Below are 10,515 nucleotides of genomic sequence, written 5' to 3'. Positions count from 1 at the left end.
GAGAGGCTTCATTCCATTTTCATTTCATTTTATTTCCTTGAACGGGATAACCCATTGAAGGGGATTACATAAGGGGTGGATACATACATGAAAAATTGAAGGCCATATTTTTATTACAGGGTAAGGTAATTTGTTACGGTGTTTAAAAATGTGCTAGGAGAGGTTATGACTGTGATTTCGTTAGAAATGCCGTTCCAGTCTGTTGCAGCAAGAAAAATGAGCGAAGACGAAAAAGAGTGCGCGTACGCGGTTGCGCGACTTGTTGCGGGTTACCGGTGCGACTGGAGATGCGTGCTGGGGGGTGAATGTATGGTGGCTTGCTGAGTGAGCTGTAAAAGAAGTTGTGAAAAAGACAACGACTAGCAATGCGGCGGCGAGATGCAAGTTCTGTTTTCTGTGCCGAGATTCTGTTTTCAGTGCCGATATGCTGACGTCACAGGAGTACTTAGAATGAATCAATCTTGCAGCTCGATTTTAAAGCGATTCGAGTTGATTGGTGAGATATACTTGGTGGGGGTTCCAAATGGGGGATGCATATTCTAATTTCGCCCTGACGAGAGACTGATAGGCTAGTGATTTTACATATTTTGGGGTGTGGCGCAAATGACGTTTTAAAAACCCGAGTGTTTTGTTAGCAGATGAAATGATGTTCATAATGTGTGTTTCCCAGGTTAAATCACTACAAAGGGTTACTCCGAGATATTTGTAGGAAGGAACTAATTCAAGGTTGGTGTCAGGAATTTGGTGCGAGAAAACAAGTGGATTTCTGCGGCGGTGGAAGGAAACGTTTGTTACATTTGTTACATTGTCACAGTCTTACATTTGTTAGGGTTTAGTTCCATTAGCCAAAGGTTACACCATTCCTGTACACTACGCAGGTCGTTTTGAAGGAACGTGTTATGATAAACACTGTTAATTTTACGATAAGTTACACAATCGTCTGCAAACATACGGATGTTAGAAGATGCATGCATTGGTAGGTCATTAATGTAAATTATATATAGTAGTGGACCAAGGACGGACCCTTGGGGGGACGCTTAAAGTTACTGGAATAAAGTTAGATGCTCGATTGTTGACAGACTAATTCTGAACGGTTACTTAAGAATTCTTTAATCCATGCTAAGATATAGGCATTAAGATATAACGCGGCAAGTTTTAGTAGTAGACGCTCATGAGGAACTCTGTTAAAAGCTTTGGCGAAATCTAGGAAGATAGCGTCAGTCTGGAAATTAGAGTCAAGGTTTACATGCAGGTCGTGAACGAACATAGCTAGCTGCATTTCGCAGGAAAAATCTTTTCTAAAGCCATGCTGCGCAGGATGAAAAAAAATGGTTGGAATCAAGGAAGTCCATGATATATGTGTAGATGATATGTTCAAGGATTTTGCAGGGTAGACTGGTTAATGAGATGGGGCGATAATTTAATGGCATGTGTTTGTTGCCCGATTTGTGACCTGGAACGACCTTTCGGTGTTTCCAACCTGGAGGCAGCATGCATGTTGAAACTGACTGCGAAAATAGTAGACAGAGATATGCTGCACAAATATGTTTAGTGTTATTTAGATAGAAGTAATGTCGTCCACACCAGCTGCCGATGAAAGTTCTATATTGTCTGTGAGGGATGAAATGCCGGATGGAAAAAAAATGTAATTGGTGGCATGGTACATTCAAAGTTTGCATGGGGAATAGAAAATGAAAGTTCAGTTTCTTGAGTAAAAACTGATGCAAAGGTGGTGAGCATATTCAGCGTCGGATAGGGCATCACCTGATTCATTCGATAGGGTAATAGTTCGCGTGTCCTGTGGGCTTAAGACTTGCCAGAACTTGTTTCGGTCGTTCTTGAGCATGTTCGGCACATTGGAATAAAATAATGAGCGTTTGGCGTGATGTATGGCTTTCAGATAGGCAGTTTCGGCGGCTTTGTATCTATTCCATGCATCAAGGGTGTTACGGGACTTTTCTTGTTTTCTAACCGCTTTATGTGCTTTATTTAACCAGGGTTGTGCTGAATAGGAATGAATGTTAATTTGGGGAATGTATTTGCCAACCAGACTGTTTAGTTTCTCTTTGAAAGTGAACCAATTTTCACTCATGGTATGACAGGTAAGGGAGGGCACTTGCAAAACTGGGGTAAAATTGCGTTAGTTCATGCTTAATTACTTCATAATTGTCCTTTTCATATAAACCAATAGTCTTTTTAACAGTGGGGGTCAAAACGGCTTTAATTACGAAGTCGACATGAATGACTTTATCGTCACTGATTTCGGGAAGATACGCGATGGATGACACGCCCTCGGGATTACTTGTTATGACAAGGTCTAGAATATTTTGGCAGTTTTTGGTTACACGGCTTGGTTCTGTGAACACTTGGGATAAGTTAAAGTTGAGGCATACCTCAAGAAACTTGTTCGGTTCCCTTGATGTTGCGGTTGGTGCAGGCCGGCTTGACCAATCGATATTAGGAAAATTATAGGATCCAAATAGAATTACATGCATGTTGGGGTGTTTGGTAGTTATTTCACTTAGGATGTTATTCAGCTTGAAAGAGAAGTCTGGGGTACCATGAGCGGGCCTATAGCAAACGCCAAGTAAAACTGAAAGAGGTGCGGCATGGCATTTAAGCCATAGGATTTCAAGATCGGACATAATGTTAACAGATGTACATGATATATTTTGGTTTACGGCGACAAGTACGTACCCCTCCCCCCCTCGTGCCCCTGCGATCGTTTCGGAACAGTTGAAAATTTGGTAGGTCAGCGAGCACCTCACTGTCCGTTACGTCTGCTGTAAGCCATGTTTCCGTTAATATTAGAAGGTTACTGCAAGATGACGAAACCATATTAGAAATAATGTCACGTTCTGGGATGAAGCTCCGTATGTTAGGAAAAATACGCATGGTACGCATTAAATGCAGCGTCGTTATCGTTTGCTCCCATGTTTACCCCTGCTCTAAAATCCCGACCACAGGCATATTTATTTTATTGTTTCGCTCCCTTGTTTGATATATAGAGTGACTGATTGATTTGTTTGTTGTGTTTCCTTATTTTGCTTCTCCTCCTCTCAACTTAATTACTTGTTTGCTTGCTTCACTGTTTATTTGGACGCGCCTGAGTACTCTCTTAAGTGAGATAACGCTGTGTCGCAGGTCTGAACTTTGATTCAAGCAGACGTTTCAGCTTTTTGTGTAATAACTTTGTGTTTCTGCCCGTGTGTATTTGTATGTACAAATACATGGCAGCGCCATCCAGATAAGGTGATGAAGTTTAGGCGCGTAGATAACCCCAGGCCTTCTTGCTGCTACTTTACGTCTCTTCTCCTCAAACATAGATGTCAAACCGGGAGACCGTGTCCTTAATCTATATGTGAGCGTCTGGGTGACCACAGTCTTAACACACCCGAGATGAATGACAGAGTTCGTTGCAGTACACGCTATGTCGCTCGACGACGTGGTTGCTCCAACACCCTTCTTTCGTGTTTCCGACCTCGCAGGAATCGATTAATGAATGACATCGAACGGGTGTCTCTAAAGCAGCATCGATATTCCATCCATGCACATCACCGGGATGCATTTCATCGGCTGGGATCCTCAGTAGCGCGATCGATCTCGCGTGTTGCACTCCAGCTATACACTCAGTCGACCGAACGATCCGCGAAATCGCGACGTCCGGCATGTCTGACACTGCACGTCTGAGAAAGCCGAACTAATTCCTCTCCCTCAAAGGGCACTCACTCGTCTCCACACGACCAACTTTCGTCTAGTTGTTTGTCTTCAATGTACTTGGAGCGGCTTCTAGCGTTTATCGTCCCTATCTGGCTGGCCAAACTTTCATAAAGATGTCAGTGAACTTGCTACGATATACTAATTCGAGTAGAACATGCGTAACGCCGGTGATTTGTTGCCATGTTTGTTAGCGTAACAGAGTATAATAGCGCGACGTTTCACTTGTATTTTATAATAATTCACGTGTCTAATTTTGTCGTTCATCTTTCTATATTGATGTTGATTTCTTCTTGCCATTATTATTATTATTATTATTATTATTATTATTATTATTATTATTATTATTATTTAAAGATAACTGCTTCTGTGCCAGCCCTAAGGCACGGCTCGTCCAGTGGCATATATGAATCTTTTTGCTTGGCTTTCAAGCGTGGTGATTATGTTGGTTTATATGATTTCTTGGCCAGCTCAAATGGTCACTGGTCACAGACAAAACCAATGTTGATGACCAAGTAGATCAGCTTACAAGGCTTGTGTTCAGCAATATGCGCAAATACATTCCTCCGTACAGTCCTAAACACTCTAAATATCCCCGATATTTCTCATCTGGACTTATAACTGGCTTAACGCATAAAGATGGCATGCAACGTAAATCCAGAAGTTCTATGCATAATGAGTGGAGAGAAGAAAACCGCTTTTTTCGGACTCTCTGGAAACGCCTCTGTAAGCGGGATGACGACTCATATATTGCATTTTTGGAAAAGAGTGCCTCCGACCGGCCGGCGAAATTTCGGAAATATATCCGCAAGCGCTGTAGCAAACGTGCAGAACGCTTTCGTCTGCTCGACTCTAGAGGAGTAGAAGTCGAAGCAATCATGGATTGTTTTCTGCCCATTTGTCATCCTTATATAAAAATTCAAGTTTCACCGCTAATGTCAGTCAGCAGCACACGACCGTTACTACACTCTAAAAACTGCTGCACCCTTTGGGGTGTATATATATATATTTGTCGCGCAACGATAACCGTCATCTATCTTGCCCGCATTTCCTTTCTTCAACGCTGCGAACCCAATACTTCCACGTCACGAACGGCATGCGCCTTATCAGCACGAACGAGCATTCTCAACAGAAAAGTAGCGAGCGCAGCGTTTTCAAGAAATAAAACGCAAGCAAGACAGATGACGGTTATTGTTATGTGGCAAATGCACACCCCAAAAGGTGCAACTGTTTTTAGAGTGTACATCTAGTGCTGTATTCGATTAAAAGCTAATCAGCGAATGCCTTAAGCGCTCGAAGCCTTCCTATATCCTGCGGCCCTGATAACATCCCCTCCGCCATTCTAAAAGCTTACGGCAGTATCTTTACCCCAGTATTTACATGTATATTTAATATTTCTTTGAATACTTCCACTTTCCCTCACATGCGGAAAACTGCTCTTGTTTATCCTGTATTTAAGTCTGGCTGTAAAATCGATGTCTCAAATTATCGCCCGATTTTTCTTCTCTGTGCAGCGTCTAAGGTTTTTGAACTCGCTCTCCAAACATATTCTCTTTCTCTGTGTAGAACTAGTTGATTCTGAATCAACATGGACTTCCCACCAGCTGCTCCATTCTCACAAATCTAGCCAGTTTCATGACACGGATCTCCGCGCCAGTACTTCAATGGGGGCACGTTGACACCACTTACTGCGACCTCAGCAAAGACCCACTGCTTCTGATCAAGCTTATACGCACTCTGGTGTTGACTCGTCCATAGTCAATCCCTTGCGCACTTATCTTCTTTATAGATCATGTTATGTTAGCGTCGTCGTCGTCGTCGTTGTTCTTGTTGTTGTTGTTGTTGTTGGTGGTGGTGGTGGTGGTGGTGATGGTGGTGGTGGTGGTGGTGCTAAAGATGTCAACAATAAACGTAAATTGTATTGGTTAATTGTGTTAAATTGTGCGTGCGCGCGTGCGTGAATTGTATTGGTTAATTGTATTAAATTGTGCGTGCGCGCGTGCGTTAATTGTAAGGGTAATTGTATTAAATTGTGCGTGCGTGCGTGCGCGCGCGCGCGCGTGTGTGCTTGTGTGTGTGTGTGTACGTGCGTGCGTGCGTGCGTGCGTGCGTGTGTGTGTGTGCGTGCGTGTGGGTGGGTGTGTGTGTGTGTGTGTGTGTGTGTGTGTGTGTGTGTGTGTGTGTGTGTGTTTGTGTGTGTGTGTGTCCGCATGATTCAAGACAGAGTTTGTCGGAATAAATTGCAAATAAATGAAAATAAATAAGCAACGATGACAGCATCCTTTGTTTCCATTCTTCTTTCCAATTTACTTTACTTCATGCACAGTCCTTATACATTTTCCAAAGGCTGCACTTAGAAGCAGAGGCGGGCTGTTCCTTTCTTGGTGGTTGACTGACTTATCAAATATAAGATGCATCACCTCGAAGAAAGAAGGAAAATAAAGTTAAATAAGACTAGAACGTATCTGCTGCCGCAACGCGTCTCCCATTACTCGGATGAATCACAGAAACGAGTAAAAAAAAAGGTGTCGCTTCCAGGGAGCATCAGTGGGAGAAGGCACGAGATCACTTCCGAACATTGAGGCCGGAGAAAGGCGGCAGCCGGCATTCGCCGACGTCCTGAGAGGGCCATACTGCTCCTGAATATGTGTACTTGGTCAGCGGACTGAGAGAGTAAGAGAACAAAAAAAAACGGTGTTCAGTCGTACGGTGATATTGTGATGCTTCCTGAGACACACTGGCCGTGGCCTTATGTGCTTTCTTTGAAGGCAAGTACTCATAGAAGCAAACACCGTTCCATGGGAGGCGTTTTCTTTCTTTCTTACCTTCACCACTAAGATAATTACTATTTGTGCGTATATACTCTTCCTTGTTACTCTCAGACCACCACGTAGCTATCGCCTCATGATTCTTGCTTCTCCAAAGACGCATTTGACTCTTAGTTCCCGCTTTGCAAACGAGAAGCTCGTTCTTTTCTGTGACCGAAAGAACAAAGCGCCAAGTTGACTTAACTGTATGGGTGCGCTGCTGCTTTGTCTCGCATTCTTCGCACTTGGTCCCTCAAGAGGAAAGCGGCGAAAGATGGGGAAATCTAGTAGATGTCAAGAGGAGAAAGAAAAGCAGGATCGCAGACAACCACGGAAGGCGACAACCTCTGTGGGCCTATACTTCTCGCTGAATGGCCCATCCTGATGGTCCTGGCTGTCCCCTCGAGTCATTAATCCCGGCGACCGGCCGAGCAAACACTGAGAGGACCCGGAAACTTGCCCCGCCCACTGGACGCGTTATCCGCTGCCCTGGTCGGATGGAATTTCACGCGAAGAATAGCAGCCCTGAGTGGACAAAGAACTCTTTTTCTCTGCTTCCTTCCTCCTCCACTGCCACGTGCGCCACGTACAATGCTGTCGTTTTCACTGTGCCATTCCTCAGCAACACCAAAGCTGTCAGTGGTGATGGCTACTCAGTAATGATCAGGACCGGTATCGACGATATTATGATGCCAACGGTGGCAGTGATATTTGTCGCCTTCGTGCTTTCACTCCTCGTCCCTAGAGTACATCTTTCTTTTTTTCTCTTTACAAATTAAGCTCGCTATTTCAATCCACACATGCATAAGCAAAAGGCAATTAAACTATTATTACCATTAATTTTATCAGAAATGTTGGGCAACCTAACCCACTCAGCGGTATAGGTTGGGTATGCTTGTTGTTTATAAGCCTTTCCAGAGGAGAAGCGCAAAAGAGGAAGCCGGCTGCAGTACACGGCGCATATACATGATGCTTTTCGGTGCTGGCAATACGGTGTGTCGACACGTTACCTGTAAGCTAATCGCATTAACGTCGACAGTCATTAACGTCGGGATGAGTTCTGCCGGAATTTTATTATTATTATTATTATTATTATTATTAGTAGTAGTAGTAGTAGTAGTAGTAGTAGTAGTAGTAGTAGTAGTAGTAGTAGTAGTAGTAGTAGTAGTAGTAGTAGTAGTAGTAGAATGACACCCAACGGCAATCTCTCTTTCTTAACTTCAGAGGGCTGTCGTGTGGGCTACTCATTTTTGGCCGCATCGGTAACCTGCAGGGATCCCTTGCGTGAATCCCTTACATTCCATGTCCATCGCTATGAGGCTACCACGGTCGAAAATTGAACCCAATAGCACGTTCTCAACAGCATAACACACACATGCACGCACACGCGTGCGCGCGCAGGCACACAGGGCGCATAAGTTACGCGCAGTTTTACAGCACGGCGTACCAACAAGCCCAACGTGCAATATTAATAAAGTATGCCTGCGCACTGTTGGTTCCACGATGCTTCGCGCTACACCTCAGCCATGAGGTTCTGGACTTTCTATACTCCTTCCATTACCTAATATATTCAAGTGGTGCAAGTAAAGCACGTACTGTCAGTCACCAAACACGCAAACTACCTCACGAGCAATCTCTTGGCGTGCCTTGAAGTCATAATAATAAAATAGTTAAAGTGATAAGCATGTTTAGCCAACTAGCCCGCTGTCGAATTGGCGATGACACTTGGCGAAGACACTTACGACGAGCGCATATGCCACAAGCGAGACGTAGAGGCTGGAGGCGTGGTGCTCCAAACCTTTTCATTTAGTATTTTCAGTTAAACTGACAGCTGCTTACATTATATGGAGTGGTGGGGAAAGAACCAATAACATTCATGGCTGCAGGAAATACTCACGTAAACTCACAAACACATCGACATTCTCGATTTGTTACACTTCTATAGCACTCCTTATATTACCATTTTAATCGAAAATACGTGTCCTAAATAGTCGTACTCTCTCTCTCTCTCTCTGCTAAGTTCTTAGTTTGAAAAAGATGCATCACGCTTTTGCGAATTAATGGTACTTAGCCTGGTGCGTAAAAAAATTGATGGTTTATTGAACACGAGGAGTGCTGTGGAAGAACTCTAGCACGCAAAAAAAGAGAAAAATCCAGAGACCCTGACAATTAAATTCATGCACTGATTCCCTACGCCACGCAGAGCCAGTTCTTCTCACGCAGCTGCACGATATACTGAGCGGCACTTACGCTCGACACACCACGTTGTTCACAAACATCGCCTTCGTGAATATCGAGGGGCACCAGCACGTGTTTTCTGTGCGTTTGTGCGACGTCTCTTTTCATCCCTGCAACTATCCCTTTCTGTCTTTTTTTTTTCTCTCGCAAGTTTCACCATCGTGTCGCCACCTATCGAAAACCGTCATACGGCATGCGCAGCCCAAGGCGAGATCCACGAGGAAAAAAGAAGAAGCACGGCGCACGTGTAGGTCCGCTCGCCTGATCTGTCGTTTGTTAGAGCTCGATTCGAGAGTGGGCGTGTCCTGTTGTAATGGATATCGATTGACTCGGGTCGTGCCACGCGCCGAAGGAAAGTAACGGTCGTTTGTGGCCCGGGTGGTTCCGCTCGCTGCATCTCTATAGTTCGCAGAACGGGAGGAGAAGTGAGAAGAGGTGCGTGAGAATACGCGAGCGGAGGTCCGCAGCTTATTATCGGGCGGTTTTTTTTTTTTTCTCGAAAGAAGGCAGCGCCTTCTTCTGTTCTAACAACGCAAGAGTATACCACCAGCGAAGGCTGGCCATTTACGAGCTCGAAATCTTTCCGCTACGAGTCCTCATTGGTGGTCCTCATTTACGGCAGGCATAGTTATAGGACAGTAATTAAAGGCTAGAAGTGGGCGAATATCAACTTTTTTGAATATGAGTCGGATGCAAATAGTATGTGTCCAATATCGCATCGCATATCGAATAGTCAAACGCAAAAGCATATATTTACAGCAGGAATATATATTTCGGTATATTTAGGGACCACGCCTGCACTGACTAGTGCAAAAACGACAGCTATCGGAAGCAAAGGATCAGTTTTAAGAGGAAGCTTTAGCTCGGGTGCTCCTATCTAAATACATGTAAAAGGAGAATTCGTTTTTCTCGGCAACCACTGCACTAAATTTGACTGGGTTTGCTGCATTTAAAAGAAAAACTTAAAATCTAGTGACTGTTGGTTTCGAATTTTTGAGTTAGGCCGTCAATATTTTATAAAAAATTGACAAAAATTGCAAATTTTCAGAAAACGAAACTACCAAGTTTACAACTCTGTAACTCAACAAGAAAAAATGATATCGCAATTCTATGAATTGTATCTGATAGCACATCTAAAGCGGACAAAATTGATATGTTACACATGAACCTCAAAAAATGTAATAATACGTAATTACAACTTTTGCAGAACCCTCGTAAACAATGTAACAAATTCACGTAAGATGTAAAATGACATATAATATTTGTCCGTTTTGAATGATCTAATGGATGCCGTTTACAGAACCGCGATATCTGGTCTTGATGCAGAGCTATTAGTTTGTAAACTTCATGCTTTTATATTTTTCAAACGTCTGAATTTTTGAAAATCTTTATAACAATATTCAAGCCCTAAATCAAAATTCTGCTTCCAACAGTCACTAGAATTTATCTTACTCTCTCAAATGCAACAAATTTCATCAAAATCGGTCCAGGGGTTATCTCAGAAAAACGTTTTTGCGTTTTTACATGTATTTGAATAGGCCGCGTCGGAGTTCGGCCCGAGCAAAAGCTTCCTCTTAACACAATGTCATTAAGTGTCATAAAAATAGAAAAAAACATGCACAAATAGCCTGCCAGCAACTTCAGTAAAGCCTGATTGCAGACAAGCTTTAGAAGAACGAATGACTGCTGTTTGACCAGCTTTTCAAAAAAACTCTAAATAAATGATTGCCGACAAAAGATTAGAAGTTGTGGA

Source organism: Dermacentor albipictus, chromosome 3 (genome assembly GCF_038994185.2).
Source record: "Dermacentor albipictus isolate Rhodes 1998 colony chromosome 3, USDA_Dalb.pri_finalv2, whole genome shotgun sequence".
NCBI classification, from domain to species: Eukaryota; Metazoa; Arthropoda; class Arachnida; order Ixodida; family Ixodidae; genus Dermacentor; species Dermacentor albipictus.
The sequence above is the reverse complement of the archived record's forward strand: the minus strand, read 5'-3'. Positions refer to the sequence as shown.